An 18136-nucleotide genomic window follows, 5' to 3' on the forward strand; every position below is an offset into this window, starting at 1 on the left:
AATTCACTTTCAAGTAATGTCTATAAGTCAAAGAGAAAACAGATTTTTTCATTAAGTATTGGCCATGGGAGTGAATAATCCATCATAAACAGCAAATATAATGGAAGATTCAATGCAATGCATAGGCTAAACCCACTCTACACCCACCGGAGCATACGTTTTCTTCACAAAAGTACTAATATCTATAACAAATCCGCATGGAAATTAGAACAGAGATAAAGATATACGTATTTCTGAATAGAACAATTTCTAGAGATTCCTTAGTATATGAAATACCTTAGACAGCTAATAAATAATTCTTATGAATTTCTTGATAATTTAGTTATTAAGATAGAAACGAAGGATTGATTAATTAACTAATTTATTTAAAGTGCCTGATGTGAAAATGGGAAACCACGGAAAACCATCTTCAGGGCTGCCGACAGTGGGATTCAAACCCACTATCTCCCGGATGCAAGCACACAGCTCCGCGCCCCTAAGCGCACTTCCATCATTTTTTTATTCATTTCATAATAAGCTATTCGTATTATCAAGAATTCCATAACAATAACTTTATATTATCTGCTAATCGAATTTTCCGTATTTGCACATAGAAAAATGTTGTTGTACCGGTTATTTTCTGAATAAGAAGGTTCAATCAAATAAACGGTACATTTTAAAGCACTCAAATCACGGAAATATCTTTAATCACTGTTACGGAGCTCTCCGTGGTAGTTAGAGGTGAAAGAAGGTGCTGGGATGAACAGGTCTCAACTTACGAAATTAAAGTTAATTTAAAATTCAACACGGTTATATTTTCTTTTCAGGATCAAGAGCTAACAAGTACAACAGGAACTTGGTTATATAGCAACAAAATAAGAATGTACAATTACAGTTTATTAATATATATTGGGCTTCGAGTTCCAAAACACAAGCCCTGAGCAATGAGCCCAACTTTATTTATACACAAGGTTTAACAAAGGGGCAGAAACCCCCAATCATGCCCAGGAGCACTCGCTTCCTATTACTCAGTAAAGCCTGCTCGAGGCACACAGAAACCGATTTAAGAAAGAGCAACCCGCTCTCAAAGTTTAAGCCTATCAAAGGCCACACCAAACTCCACCTTCAAGCTGACCTCCAAGCACATGTAAACAGGGGTAAAAATACCCAACCTACTGAGGCCTACTGAATAAAGAAACAGGACAATTACATGGCCTCCAAAATACCAATTTGAGAGGAGGCGTACTTGCACTCCTAATACACTTTATTAAAACCTAATTTGGCCCTAGGCCGCTTATGCAAGGGCTAATCCCATTCTACGGAGGTGACACGATAGAAAATTTTATGACATTACGAGTAGAAGGGAAACAGTTATGAAAACGTAGTCACCTCAAAACAAAATGAATGGGAGCTCGAGAGGGTTAGGCACTCTCTATCCCAATTTGTAGTTTAAAGAGACAGAATTTATGCCAAGAGTCTATTACATTTTAGAGGAAAGTTACATGGTAAAAGGTATCGAACCTGCCCCGAGAGTTAAACTGCTGAGCTAGCAAGAAAAGAAGTTATTAAAAGGCCATTACCTTATTGATGAACCGCTGCCCGAAGGAAGAGGCGCTTCCCGCCCCCTGCTACATAATTTACACAATGATAGATGTTACTGAAGTGGCCTGGAGACCAGAAAATCAGCAGTTTATATACCCTCGCGGAATATTCGAGACGTTTCATGAATGATTAAAACCCGCCCACAAAATTTTATTGGTTACCGAACACAGTTACAGAGTAGGTTGGGGAAGAAAGCCCCGATTGGTCGAAAATTAATTTAAGAAATTTGGGATTGGCTAATTTCAAAACTGGCGGAACGAACGGATTAACATTGCCAACTCAAACAATGACAGAAAGAAATTTAACAAAGAGCAAACTTATGACTACAAAATTTCTTCAAAGAAAGGTTCCTTCACTTTGCACTAGGGTGCACAATTGTAGTTCTTAAGTGGTGCCATCTAGAAGAGAATGTTCACACTTCTTGCTACAGAGAAAACAAATATAAATCGAAAAAGACACAGTTCAGAACTCTTCAAAATTTACAATAGCGACATCTTCTGAGAAACTTTAGAATTAACATGGTTGTTAAAGTTCAGGCTTCCTCCAGTAGAGGAATTTCAACAGGCGCAAATTTTGAATTAACGGCGTGGAGGTGTACCGCCCGGTACAATCACGATACTGGACACAAAAATGAGAGTTAATTTTCTTCATCTTAAACGAACTCGATTAGTATCAAAAGCATTAAGGCTTATACAAAGCGAATGGCGATATGGTTTGGGCAACATAGCTGTCAGCTTGCATTCGGGAGATAGTGCGTTCGACTGCCAACTGTCGGCATCCAAGTAGTGGATATCCACTTTCACACCATGCTAATGCTGTGGATGTTCCTAAATTAAGACCACGGTTGCTTCCTTCCCACTCCTATCCCTTTCCTATCCCAACGTCGCCGTAAGATGTATCTGTGCCGGTTCGATGAAAAACAAATATTAAAAAATTATAGAAAGGACATTCTTCCTCATTTGAGTACAACGTGCTTCAGCATGGTTATTTCTTCAAGGTTTGTGATGAAAATAGCAATTGAACTTGACTTGTTTACGACCTTGGTAGTACAACGCTAATGCGGTCACATATTGATCATGATTAGCACGACAGTGTGTCAAGAAGCATATACTACATAACGAAGTGCTAATTACTAAACTGCTTTATTCCGGTCATGCGCTACCCAGTGGAGGATAGAGAACAAGTTGCTAATGTCTACAAGTAGCCTACTGCTATGGATAAAGCGAAGATATCAGTCTTCATAACTTTCGTGAACATGTTTGTTATAAGAGGACCTAAAATTTCGTTCATGTTATTCTTAATGCTTGATAGGACATCGTGGTCAACAGCCCCGTGTTGACTTAGGAGGTGCTATTGCTCGGTTAGTAGTTGTCCTCGAGTTCTCATAATAGTGGGTGTGACCTCGGCTGAGGTCAGTGCCATTTAAGTGTTTTCGAACTTTCGTAATCTGGCCCGTTAAAAAACTCCTAATGGACACAATTTGCTTGTTGCTTAAAGCGGCCTAACATCGAGGTCATTGGCCCCTAATGGTACGAAATGAAATAACAAAAAATTCAGATTCATCCACTGACAAAAACGAAATAAAAAATGTCATGAAGAATGAATGGATGGACATGAACCCTACAAAAAAAAAAACACCAAACAAAAACAGTGGAGCAGACACAAGAAAAGATCGTGAAATATAGTATTACTGACCAAGGGACCACTTATAAAGCACAATGATGCTTGATGTCAATAGGGGTGCAAAATCCACGACTAAGGCCCCACATTATGGTACATGTCGCGAGTAAAGTAGAACCATGGTATTTGTCATTTTGGGGTACTAATCAAAAGTAGCGAAGACTCACGGTGTTCCACACAAGATGGTACTACTCACAAGTATTGTACTTCGTACAGGTAACGCAAACCTATGGTGTTTCTCACACAATGGCGCCACTCATAGCCAACGCAAACCAATGAGTTTCCTCACCTAGGTGTACTAGTCACGGGTGCCGGTCCCAAGGGCCCCGTGGTGTTCCTCACAGTGTGAGTACTAATCACAGGCAACGCAGACCCACGGTGTCGTTCATATAGTGGTACAACTCACAGGCTACGCCCAGACCCGCGGTGTTGCCCACATGGGTACAACGCACGGGTACTGGAATCCACCAGACCAGGCTTTTTACTGCAACTAATCACAAACCTATTTCGTACCAAGTTACTCGCAAGTACATGCAACCCACGGTGTTCCCCGCATGATGGTACGAATCAAGAGTAGTTTCATGGTTCTAATTCAATCATCCCTTTGTCGCACCTTGTAGTCGCCTCTTACGACAGGCAGGGGATGTCGCGGGTATATTCTACATGTGCGTCCCCCACCCGCAGGGGGTGGACACAATTTAGGCATCCCTGAAAGCGAATGAATGTTGAATGGACATTTAACAATTCTTCTTCTTCTTTAGAAAGCCATCTAGAGCACGAACACTGAGACTCACTTCGGAAGAAGTTTGAATATTTATCGACAGATATCACTACTAGCAACTTGTGTGCAACGTCTGGGGCGAAGATGAACAATTAAATTTTAAATCAATTTTGTGTGTGAAGGTTTCCTAAATTGAATTGTTTATATATTGTTTTTGTTGTTCTAAGGTTACTAGCACTGCTATCTCTTCCCGCCGACTTAACATTGTAGCCAATAGGGAATTTTGTGCATTTATTTAATCCACCAATTAGAATTTTTTATATTTATTTGATTGTCCATTGGAATTTGTGGGTGTGTCAGGGCTTCGGCCCATAGAAATCTGGAACCTTCCCCTTGGCTATAAAAGCTTGGACCGTTTGGGCCATGTTGTCTTTTGATCGCTTCAGTCCGTACCAGAGTGTGTTAGTTGTGGAGGCAGGGGAGGGCTTGCCTCGTCCATCTTCGAAAGGTGAAACAAGGTGCTGGCATGAATGGGTGGATAGAGAAAAGATCTAATTTTAAGTAAACACTTTAAAATTAGTAATTTTATTTCTTCCTTTTCCTTTTTTCTTTTCTTTTCAAATTTTGAACTTTGCTAAGCAATAAATAATCAGGCTCAAAAGGTTTGTTTTGCTAGTTGCTTTACGCCGCACCGACACAGATAGGTCTTATGGCGACGATGGGACAGGAAAGGGCTAGGGGTGGGAAGGAAGTGGCCGTGGCCTTAATTAAGGTGCAGCCCCAGCATTTGCCTGGTGTGAAAATGCTAAACCACGGCAAACCATCTTCAGGGCGGCCGACAGTGGGGTTCGAACCTACTATCTCCCGAGTACTGGATACTGGCCGCACTTAAGCAACTGCAGCTATCGAGCTCGGTGGGGCACAAAAGTGAGCTCGAGAAACATAGTTAGAAACTCCTAGAACAATTAGACAGCATGATCCAACAACATGAACTCTAAGTTCCCTAGTTACAATTTTAACCAGAGCACCACTGCTCCATTCAATACATCCACAAGGAAATAGAGCTCCAAAGTTACTTCCGCGGTTTTGCCCACATGGGTACAACGCACGGGTACTGGAATCCACCAGACCAGGCTTTTTACTGCAACTAATCACAAACCTATTTCGTACTAATTTAGTGATACTACTCGCAAGTACATGCAACCCATGGTGTTCCCGCACGATGGTACGAATCAAGAGTAGTTTCATGGTTCTAATTCAATCATCCCTTGGTCGCCCCTTGTAGTTGCCTCTTACGACAGGCAGGGGATACCGCGGGTGTATTATACATGTGCGTCCCCCACCCGCAGGGGGTAGTGTGTTTGGTCCGCGAGAGGTATTTTATTTCCCTCAAATCCGCCGACAAGCCGGTTAGGACCGCCCTATCCGCCACCTGGGACACGCCACGTGGGAGTATCACCTCTCCCCCTGCTTCGCCAGCGTAGTAGGTTCGTGGCATGTCGCTAGTAAAGTAGAACCATGGTATTTGTCATGTTGGGGTACTAATCAAAAGTAGCGTAGACTCACGGTGTTCCACACATGATGGTACAACTCACAAGTATTGTACTGCGCACAGGCAACGCAAACCGGTGGTGTTCCTCACCTAGGTGTACTAATCACGAGCGCCGGTATTCCCGTGGTGTTCCTCATATAGTGGGTATTAATCACAGGCAACGCCCAGACCCGTGGTTTTTCCCACAATGGTACTAATCACGTTTACTGGAAACCTACAGTGAACACCTCTCTGCTGCTATTAACCACAAACCTATTTCGTACCTAATATAGAGTGGTACTGCTCGCAAGTAAAGGCGACCCATGGTGTTCCCCGCGTGATGGTACGAATCAAAATGAGTTTCATGGTTCTAATACAATCATCCCTTGATCGCCCCATTTAGTCGCCTCTCACGACAGGCAGGGGATACAGTGGGTGTATTCTTCGTCTGCATCCCCCACCCACAGGGGGTAGACAGTGAGAAAAAAGAAGAAAAATTAAGGTATCCGTCACTTCGAAAAATGAAGTAACAGACGAAGAAAGGCGAGGGCCACGAAGGGCGTGAAAATGAAAGACTCCCTAGGCCTCGAATGCTCTAATACCGTCGGGGTCGGAAAAGTACAAGAGTTGACCAAGGGAGGTCGAACAGGATAGACGAAAGTGAGGAGTCTGGCACAAGTAAGTGGAAGCAATTCCAGGACTCAGCTAAGGGCCACGTGGTTGCCAACCCACACTCCCAAGTTGAGAGCACCCTGGGCTTCTTTTAGTCGCCTCTTACGACAGGCAGGGGATACCGCGCGTGTATTCTACATGGGCGTCCCCAACCCGCAGGGGGGAAAATCTTCTGTTTCGGGGAACTTTTGCCCAGCAGTCAAACAAAAGTTAGATGTTTCTAAATTGACATTTTCTTGTCTAGCTGGATTGGGATGCTTCCCATGTACTGGTTTTGCTAGCCTTGCGTCCAATTTTTGCAAATCAGTTCTTACTTTTTGCTCTAGGTATAGGTGATTAAGGAGTAGGGCCTAACGGATTTATATCATCCACTTCACATATCTGGTGCAGGTCTGAGCTTTCAGCTGATGTATGAAAATACTCCCTCAGTGATACTACTTGCTGTGCTAGCTGAACTCCAATGTGTACAATACTACGACCACCCAGACGGCGTGGCCGAGTCAGCCGCTAAACTGCTGACTTTGGGTGGTATTTACGTTCCTTCGTCATCAGGCAGCGCAGTTTTCTTCAAGATGTTCGATGTCAGTCTTGCTCCATTTGATAACTCCGAGGGAGTAGCTAAAACTCGTATCGTTGGTGTTGATTGGTTTAGTCATATTTTTGCTGTTGAGGCCCGATTTTAGGATTAAATGGGTCCGTCTAACTAATTCCTCAACCAACTCATACTTAAACTATGTGTGTTATGTGTGCGATTTTTGCTTGATACCGAGTACTTGTAAGGCTCGCTTGAATCATCGTTTTGACCGATCGCCCCTCTCTCAGATCAAATGAATCTTCCTCCCATAATTTACCTTTGAACTCTCTAGTCATTTGGCAATTGCCAATCCCAAAGTCCATACGTATGTCCGTTGAGAAGCTGTAAGTGATTCTCAGTAGTTGTTTCAGCTGCTGCTCTTTGGTGGCATACGTGTACAAAAGAGTTGGACCTGATGGAAAAGACAAATTGAGTGGACTTGAATGTCCTTGACAATGGATTCATTGCCAGCATGAACCACAATGAACTTAAGGAGTCTCCTCGGAATATTCTGTATGCTTATAGTGCCTGTTTCAATGTGTCCTGTAGATGTGTTGAGATACATTCTTGTGCTCGAAGTTAGCATTTCATGAGGCAGGAATTCTATGAGCAGTGGATCAACCCTATAAATCTCCAGCATTTTTCGTAGCCAGTTACGCGGCATGGAATCAAAGGCTTTCTTGTTATGTATGCCATGCACAGGTTGTGATACATAGTGTTGGCCTGTCCACATACGACTGCATCAATGATGAGTTGTTCCTTACATCCTTTTGAACCGTGTTGGCATTCTTTCTGTTGTACTGCAATGACGTTATTCTGCTCACAGTACTTGTAAATTCGTTTGCTTATGCATGATCCTATGATTTTTTACAATGTGAAAAGGCACGAAATACGTCGATATCTCGCAGGATCATTGACTATTGTCTTATCTTTTGGGAGAAGGCATGCGATCCCTTGAGTTTAGACGGTTGGCATTTGTGATGGAACGGTCGTCATTGTGTTAATCAACTGTGTTATTTCTCATGGGTTCTCTAAAAGTTTTTGTACCAGAAGTTCCGAATTTTATCGGGTCCTGGTGCTTTCCAGTTGGGAAGATTCACAATAATGCTAGTTACAAAATCAGTCGTCAGGGTTCATGTTACATTCGTTAACATTGCAAGAGCTTCTGTTCTCCCTCAGCTATTCAACTTGCGTCTTTGTTAATACTTAACAGGAGTTGAGAGTTGGTCTTTCCAGAATTCTTAAACTTGTTGCTGTGTCGGGTAATCTGTGTTTAAACAAGTCTGGGTCTTTTAAAAATTTAAATTTCCGATAGAATGTCTTCTCATATCGGTCAAATAGTGCATCATCATGTTTCCACTGTGCGCTTTTCTTGTAACTTGCAAGTCTTGATTAAAATACTGACAATGTTTGCTTAATTGTATCCAGGGTTTGATTAGGAGCAACATTTTCCTCATCATACTTTGTTTGAACCTGGTACCTGTACGTAATCTGCTTCGCCAGTTTTAACAACTTTTCTAACCTTTGGCCTTTAATATACTCTTCCGTACGAGCGCTGGTGTGTTTCCTGCGCAGCACCTTCAGTAGGTGAAGTTCTTGTTGTCATTGTCATTGGGCTTCTTTGCTTTGTCTCTATGCGCTTCTTCAGTCTCCTCTCCCACTTCGACTTTGTTATTGTTTTGCCAGCTTATCGTGGCAGTTAAAGTCAATGCCCATTGCTCTAACCACTGTCACTGCGCTACAGTAGAGTGCGTGTGGAGAGTTTCAAGGTTGTCTGCGGTGGGAATATAATCGGGAGGCACATTTTTGTTCATCACTCTTATCATATTTGGCATTTACCGGGCGAGTTGGCGGTGCGGTTAGAGGCGCGCGGCTGTGAGCTTGCATCCGGGAGATAGTGAGTTCGAGCCCCACTGTCGGCAGCCCTGAAGATGGTTTTCCGTGGTTTCCCATTTTCATACCAGGCAAATGCTGATGTTGTACCTTAATTAAGGCCACTCCTAGGCCTTTCCTATCCCATCGTCGCCATAAGGCCTATCTGTGTCGGTGCGACGTAAAGCGACTAGCAAAAAAATAGCATTTATCATTTTCTTTGAAGTATTCACCTTCGGTAATTTTGGTCTCAAGTTTGGATCCATACCTTCAAACTCCACGCTGGCTCCCTTCATGTACGTCAGGGTCAGGACCAGTGGGTATCTTGTACTGGTTCCTGTTGTTGTCTGTTGTCCTGCGATCGTTCATAATTATGAGATACGGTGGTCAAACTTGGCTCTCCAGTATTTGTGGCTGGACTATCATCAGTCGATTCAGATTTCATTTCCTGCTTTGTATCTCGAGCTATCACATTGAGTCTCGTCTGAGATCAAGTTATTCTTTAGGATGACTCTGTATTTATTAGCTATTCGTTATTCTTTCACTAAAATGTAAAGTTTCTGCCAGTTATATTTTCTCCGAAATTCGTAACTTCGTAGCAGATGCGCATAATGACTTCGTTCATGACATTTGTCCATTTCATGCGCTTTCTGGGCAGCCTGCTTGGGTGAGCGCTGGGTGTGTTTCCTGCGCAGCACCCTCAGTAGGTGAAGTTCTTGTTGTCATTGTCATTAGGCTTCTTTGCTTTGTCAACTGTCAACTCAACCTCAACTGAAAATGAGGTTGAGCCCCTCCAGGACATCGACGCGACGTCTCCCTGGTCGCTGATCGATCCTTATAAACGCCGTTCCAGGATCAACTTCAGTAAGGGCACCCTTTCCGGGCAATTTCTTGTTTTATTTTTTGTTTTGTCATCATCGCGAAATTCCCACGAGAAGCTAGCAGAGCCCCGCCATACTGCAGCGAGGGAGTTTACCTTTGGAAGGCACCAGATAAATAATAATTTACAGCACAGTGTTATAAGGATTAAGATAATGATACTTATCCGACCAAAATACGTCCATTGTAATGGCACCCAGAAGTGTGGACTCCAAGTCCTAGGTAAAGCCGTCGAGAGCAATAGAGAATGCCCATTTTCGTCATGGTTTCCATGGCATGATAGAACTAGAACAAGACGGCTCACACTTAGGGCAATTGCAATATAGTAGTAAACAAATATAACAAGTGTCTCTCTTCGTAGTTTTATCTATGGTAGCGCTGTTAGCGGAGCGGTTATTTACGGAGTAGAGGCTCTGGGCGCTTTGAATCGGTGCCTCCGGAAAACATCCGACTAAATAACAAGTACGTAGTTTGAACTTGGTACAGGAGAAATGAACGAGCATTGGTACAGGAATTTATAACTTGTCGCTATTATTGTGCGAAACGATGCCGCTCCATTAACTTAATATTTGACTTATTTGGTGGTATTACACACAGCATTCTTACACAAACTTAATTATGTATTATCTGAAATATAAACATGTTGTAATGTAGGCCGTGTCCGTGACTGTAAAATAAGTAATTCGTTATGAAATAATTAATACTATTATCATTTCATGCCAGGCTGAGTAGCTCAGATGGTTGAGGCGCTGACCCCAGCTTGGCAGGTTCGATCCTGGCCAAGCCCGGTGGTATTTGAAGGTGCTCAAATACACCAGTCTCGTGTCGGTGGATTTACTGGTAAGTAAAAGAACTCCTGCGGGACTAATTTCCGGCACCTTGGCGTCTCTGGAAAACGTAGAACATTATATTATTATTATTATTATTATTATTATTATTATTATTATTATTATTATTATTATTATTATTATTACATTTCAACACCGGACGATAGACTGTAAGCTCTAAAAAACGCGTTGTAGATACAACTTAGTAAAAAATGTGACTGGTAACAGTATTAAGTATTCATGATTATGCATCAGCATCAACAACAACAGCCTTCCTTCACAAGTATTGTTCGTTTCCATACAGAAGGACAAGGGTGCCAGCCGTGTCCGGCTGAAGAAAGTTTCTCGGTTATAATTTCTCCAGCCTTAGAAAATACTCTCCCCGCCGGAACGGACGTTACTGGTACGGAAAGATACCACTAATGCCAGCACTTTTGTTTTCTTTGTCTCAATACGTCATTGGATTGATATCGCCTGAAGTAGACACTCTCTCAGCGTTCTTCTGGAATAAGAAGTTCAGTAACCCACCCCCGAATGAGCTGGTTCCTGCCGCGCCTTCCTCAGAAGGGCGATGCGCCAAGTATCTTTGTTCATGCTTAAGAAATGCAGCCATTTTCGATTCCGCTTGCTTTCGGATCTCTTCAGCCTTTTCTGTTTACCGAAAAGCAGCTTTTTTGAAGTGTGAGTCAAAAATGTTGTCAGTATGGAAACGGAACGAGACTCGTAAGAAAGGAGAGAAGCAGAGAACATTTTGGACACTTCGTTGGTTATTATTTCCTGCTTCTTCCTCACGTCCAGAAACAACCCATGAACCAGCGGAATGATCTGCGAGCAGATTACGTACGGATCTCCTGATAATACCTCCGTCATTGTCAGCAAAGGAGAGGCAACACGGACCTTGTCTTGTAATATTCGTCACTCGTCCGCTAAAATAAATAAATAAATTATTAATTATCAATTTCGTCAGTTAGGATTTTAGAATAAAGTGATTGGAAACTACATTACAGCAGACCTGTGACTGATCGCGGAGCGTTGACTAGATCCGATATAACTAGTGCAGTTTCATCCTTAATATCCAGCAAACCGTGGACCATCGCGAGTTTGCTGTTCCATCGCGATACGACCTGCTGCTTCACGCTCAGTTTTGGTTTACCAGCAGAGTCCTGAATACTGGTCAGTTTTTCACTGGCGATATTACTATGCCTGAAAAACAGGAAGGAAACTAGTGGATATAGATATTTGCCCTATGATGTAAGGTTTCTGGCATACTGAGATAACAGCACACAAATTAACTTTTACTTACTTGAAGTACGCGACTATCTCTGCGCAGCAGTCTAATACTTGCGTTAAATGAGGCGTATTCCTCATGCTGTCGGAGAATACGAGGTAAAACGTATACGCAACGCACTGCACATGGCGAATTGACAAACTTTTGACGGCTGCCACCATATTTGCAGCGTTGTCGGTTATTAAGGCAGTCAATCTGCCCTGTGTTCCACTGTGTAACTAACTCTTTCAATTTGCCCGCTATATTCTCATTTGTGTGATGTCCCTTGAATACAGAGCACTGAATGCATGCGGACGCCATATCTGTGTCCTTTAAGAAGTGAGTCATCACATGTAAATATAATTCTCAGTTAAATGACCATCCATCAACAGTCAAGGAAACTATGGTCGCTTGTGCGATATCTGGCACAACAATGTCTTTTATTTCAGTATACGCGCACTGTAATATGCCCTGTGAAAAGGAACACGTTTAGGCAAAGAATATCACATATAAACCTTCATAAGCAATGACGCTTCAGTACTCAAACCAGATTTCTTTTGCTAATTGCTTCACGTCGCACCGACACAGAGAGGTCTTATGGCGACGATGGGATAGGAAAGGCCTAGGAGTGGAAAGGAAGCGGCCGTGGCCTTAATAAACGTACAGCTGCCGAATTTGTCTGGTGTGAAAATGGGAAACCACGGAAAACCATCTTCAGGGCTGCCGACAGTGGGATTCGAACCCACTATCTCCCGGATGCAAGCTCACAGCTGCGCGACCCTAACCGCACGGCCAACTCGCCCGGTAATCAGAAATATTTACTAGGAAAGTGTACGTCGGAAAACATATTAAATTACCTCACGCGACATTTCTCCTCTTTAGAGGCACGACCTAAATTTTGTGTGCAATGTGGATCTAAAGTTTTCTTGTCTGTTTCAGCCTGTCAAATGGGTGAAAGACACCACATAGGACATGAATATACCGCCTAATAATGAATATAAATAATATTTCTTGAATTCGTCTTCACGCACGTTTCCTGCTCGAAAGAAACCTGATGATGCTTGTTGTTCAGAGGGGCCTAACATCTAGGTCATCGGCCCCTATGGTACGAAATGAGACGAAATGCGAGTATAATTTAAACGTACAAACTTCATCCACTTACCAGAATTCAAAAGGTGATGATGAGGAATGAATTGATGAATATGAATTTAAAACCATCAGTGGATAACACGCGCAATGCCTCACATTCCCATAAACAATATTACTGACCAAGGGACTGCTTCCAAAGCGCAATCCTGAATCGATGATGCTGGTCTAAACGGGGAAATATCTATGTCAACGATCGCGTATAATGGCACTTATCGCTAGTAAAGGGGAACCATGGTATTTCTCAAGTTGCGGTACTAATTAAAGGTAGCGTAAACTCGGGGTGTTCCAAATATTATGGTACTACTCACAAGTATTGTACGTCGTACAGGTAACGCAGACCTATGGTGTTTCTCACACAATGGCGCCACTCATAGCCAACGCAAACCGATGAGGTTCCTCACCTAGGTGTACAAATCACGGGCGCCGGCATTCCCGTGGTGTTCCTCGCATAGTGGGTACTAATCACAGGCAACGCAGACCAACGGTGTCGCTCATATAGTGGTACAACTCACGGGCAACGCACAGACCCGTGGTGTTGCTCACATGGGTACGACGCACGGGTACCGGAAACCCCCCGGCCAGGCTGCTACTAATCACAAACCCATTTCGTACCGAATATAGTGGTACAACTCGCAAGTACAGGCAACTCATGGTGTTCCCCGCGTGATGGTACGAATCAAAAGTGGTTTCATGGTTCTAATTCAATCATCCCTTGGTCGCCCCTTTTGGTCGCCTCTCACGACACGCAGGGGATACCGTGGGTGTATTATTCGTCTGCGTCCCGCACCCACAGGGGGTAAGGAGAGAGAAAGAGAAAAGAAGAAGAAGAAAGAAGGGATCCGTCACTTCGAAAGATGAAGTAACGGACGAAGAAAGGCAAGGGCCACGACGGGCGTGAAATGAAAGACTCCCTAGGCCTCGAATGCTCTAATACCGTCGGGGTCGGAAAAGAACAAGAGTTGACCAAGGGAGATCGGACAGGATAGACGAAAGTGAGGAGCCTGGTACAAGTAAGTGGAAGCAGTGCCAAGACTCAGCTAAGGGCCCCGTGGTCGCCAATCCACACTCCCAAGTTGAGAGCCCCTTGGGCCCCATGTTAGTCGCCTCTTACGACAGGCAGGCGGTACCGCGGGTGTATTCTACATGTGCGTCCCCCACCCGCAAGGGGTTCATATTGGTTTGAGTTGACTACGTCTTGTGACTGGTTTTCTTCCTTTCTGTAATGTCTTAATTTATTCTTATACGAGTCACCTCCATAGTTTGGGAATAGCCCCTGTTCCATCGGCCTAGTGCCCTTCGTAATCCCTTACTTACTGGTAAGGTATGGGGGCCTTGATATAGATACCGCTGTTTGAAATTTGTAAGTGGTGCGTTCATGGCAAGGGATTGTAATTTTCTAATATTGCCTGGAATATGCTTGGAAAACTGAGAGCACGTTAGCTCTTTTTCGTGTGTTGTAAAAGTGCCCCTGGGAGGCTTAATATTGCAATTTTGGGAGCAAGTATTAGGGGATTTCTGCCTTTTTGTAAATTTGTGCTCCGTTGTAAATTTGAGCTAGGAGCTCGAGAATTGTAAAACTAGGGGCTTGTAGCCCGAGAGTGTTAAAGTTCTGAAATCATGGGTTTTCTAAGTCTTGTACCTGCACTATCATTGTTATCTAACTAAGTGAAAAGGTGTTAAGTTTGATGTTTTTCAAAAATATAACCTTCAATTTCAGTTTTAAATTCTTTCTTGACATTGTAGTTAGACCCATTCATCCCGGCACCTTCCTTCACCTCTTCTGCTCCACGGGTAACTCCGTAACACTTTGTATGCATGAGAACGAAAAGTGTTGAGGAAGATATATGGTGCAGTATTCGAGAAGGGTGACTAGAGAATTGGGACCAACAAAGAGCCGTATGAACTCTATAAGAATCCGTCAATAACTGCAGATATAAAGATTAGAAGATTACGGTGGTTGGGGCATGTGCAGCGAATGGGGGAACAGCGAGTGCCAAGGAAGGTGTTAGTCACCGCTCGGTGGGATGACCAGGGTTACGGTGGCTGGACGATGTAGAGGCGGACTTGAGAAGACTAGGAATACGGAACTGGAGAAGGCTGGCCGCTTCGAGAGACGACTGGAGGAGACAAGTGATCGACAAGGCCCAGGTCGTCCAAGGACTGTAGCGCTGGATAAGTAAGTAAGTAAGATTACAGCATTACACCCAACAACACATGCCTCTCTGATTACAAATTAAAACTCCTTATGATCTACCACTCTCAAAATCCTACGGCATTAAAAGGTTGCTACGAAATGAGACGATATGGGATTACAACTTAAAAGTATAAAATTCATCCACTGACCCGAATTCAAAACGTGATGATGAGGAATGAATTGATGAATATGAATTTAAAACAAGCAGTGGATAAGACGCGCAATGCCTCACATTAATAGAAAAAAAAGTTACTGACCAATGGACTGCTTCCAAAGCCCAATCCTGAATCGATGATGGTGATGGTGATGATGATGATGCTTGTTGTTTAAAGTGGCCTAACATCGAGGTCATCGGCTCCTAATGGTACGAAATGAAATGACAACAAAAAGTTCAAAAAATCCACCCACCAAAATAAATAAAAAGTCATAAAAATGAATGGATGGACATGAACCCAAAAAACAAAAACAAACAAGCAACAAACAATAAACGGTAGATCAGACTAAAAATGGTCATAAATAATAGTATTACTGACCAAGGAACCACTTATAAAGCACAGTCCTGAATCGATTATGCTTGATGTCTAAAGGGGTCCAAAAACCAGGTATAAGGCCCCTCAGTATGGTACATGTCGCGAGTAAAGTAGAACCATGATATTTCTCGAGCTGCGGTACTAATCAAAGGTAGCGTAAACTCACGGTGTTCCAAACATTAAGGTACTACTCACAAGTATTGTACGTCGTAAAGGTAACGCAGACCTGTGGTGTTTCTCACACAATGGCGCCACTCATAGCCAACGCAAACCGATGAGGTTCCTCACCTAGGTGTACTAAGCACGGGTGCCGGCATTCCCGTGGTGTTCCTCACATAGTGAGTACTGATCACAGGCAACGCAGACCCACGGTGTCGCTCATATAGTGGTACAACTCACAGGCTACGCCCAGACCCGTGGTGTTGCTCACATGGGTACGACTCACGGGTACTGGAAACCCACTCTGAACCCCGCTTGAGTGCTACGAATCACAAAACTATTCAGTACCTAACAGAGTGGTACTACTCGCAAGTAGAAGCGACCCATGGTCTTCCGCGCGTGATGGTACTAATCAAAAGTAGTTTCATAGTTCTAATACAATCATCCCTTGGTCAACCCTTTTAGTCGCCTCTCACGTCAGGCAGGGGATACCGTGGGTGTATTATTCGTCTGCCTCCCCCACCCACAGGGGGTGTGTGTTTGGTCCGCGAGAGGTATTTTATTTCCCTCAAGTCCGCCGGCAAGCCGGTTAGGACCCCCTTATCCGCCACTTGGGACGCGCCACGTGGGAGTATCACCTCTCCCCCTGCTACGCCTGCGTAGCAGGTTCGTGGTTAACTAGTTTAGTTTAATATTGTGTGTTTCAGTGTTAAACCTTTTAAGTGTATAAATTTTGCATTAAAATGCGTTTCAGAAACTTGATAATGGTTAACTTTTGTAAAAATATTAAGAATCTCTGCTATTTTACACTTAATTTTTTTGAGTAAACGGAAACCTAACTCTATATTTCACATTTAAATGACTCGATTTACGCGGATTCGGTATGCGCTTCAATTCCGCGGAACCTAATTATCGCGTATAGCGAGCTCTACCTGTAACACAAGATCAATATATTTACTCTTCATGCTAAGTATTCTAACAACATACTTTTAGAATGTGGGGACGTATATTTCGCTATCTTTTGTATAAATGGCCAGGACTTTGGCATAATTCTGCCCAACGACCGAAAACATTCTCTCTCGTAAGAAGCGATTGAGCGAGATTTTAGATATTAAAGTGTTTGTGAGATTTTGGGGCAACGTAGATCAAATGTTGTCATCGCCGGTTAAGGCTCTGGCTTTTTGCGCCCACGTTGGCAGGTTCGATCCTAGCTCAGTCCGGTGGTATTTGAAGGTGCTCCAAAAAAAAAAAAAAAAAAAGTCAGCCTCGTGTCGACAGATTTGCTGGCACGTAAAAGAACTGCCGTGGGACAAAATTACGGCATCTCAGCGTCTCCGGAAACCGTAAAATTAATTAGTGATACATGCAGTTGACATCATTATCAACATAATCGTTACCGCTGTTTTCTAAACGTGATTATAAATGGAAATATGACACTTGGTTGTGGTTTGAGTCTGTTATGGAGTATTTTATTCAGCTTTTCCTCAAATATTTGATTTGCTTTAAGATTTTAAAATGGCTTCCTTTAACGGAAAGTGAGATTAATAAATTGTATGACTGAAGAGAATTGAAAACATATTTACAATAATTTTTGTTTATTTACAATTTGGTCTACGTCGCGTCGACACAGATAGGTCTTACGGCGACGATGGGATAGGAAAGGGCTAGGAGTGCGAAGGAAACGGCAATGACCTTAATTAAGGTTGGTGTAAAAATGGAAAACCACGGAAAACCATCTTCAGGTCTGCCGAGAGTAGGGTTCGAACCTACTATGTCCCGAATTCAAGCTCACAGCTGCGCTATCCAAAACAAGCTCTCACTCGCTCGGTATCATGCACATCAAATGCATTACAAGAAAGGAAAAGAAATCCATCATGTTAATCTCTCAACACTGAGTATTCATGACCATGAGGAGGCAATTATACCCGTCGATATGGTCAGTACTGTATAAAAAATGTGTTCAAAAATCAACATTACTTTCTGATTATAATGAAGAGTAACAGTGTATCAACCTATTTATGGACGTGTTTAACCTACTTCAAACGTTGATATCATGCATGTATTACCTGCCAACACGATGTATACGTAGGCCTATATTCGCTTTCAAAGGCATGGTCATCCAGTGAAAGAAAAATGTCATCCCTTATACATCCTAAAACATTCATTTCAGTCTTCAATGTAAGGTATAAGAATCTCATTAAAGCCGACTGAGGAGAAAAACTGCGAAGCTCAAGTAAGCCAATCCACATGGCGATGAATGTCACGGATAATATTATTTTATAAGTACGAAAATGGTTTTTAAATAAACATACCTTTGAAATGATAAGTCATTGTCCTTTATGAACCTCTCCGTAGTCATAAGCTGCACATGAGACTGGCATTTTCCTTAAGAGGTACAATAACTTACTTCAAGTTGTCGAGAAACTCCCAACAGTGACAGTGCCAAACAATCCAGCTTTTGCCAAACAGCACGCTCGCTTAACTTCACACGCGACTGCAG

The sequence above is a fragment of the Anabrus simplex genome, chromosome 4 (genome assembly GCF_040414725.1).
Source record: "Anabrus simplex isolate iqAnaSimp1 chromosome 4, ASM4041472v1, whole genome shotgun sequence".
Lineage (NCBI taxonomy): Eukaryota > Metazoa > Arthropoda > Insecta > Orthoptera > Tettigoniidae > Anabrus > Anabrus simplex.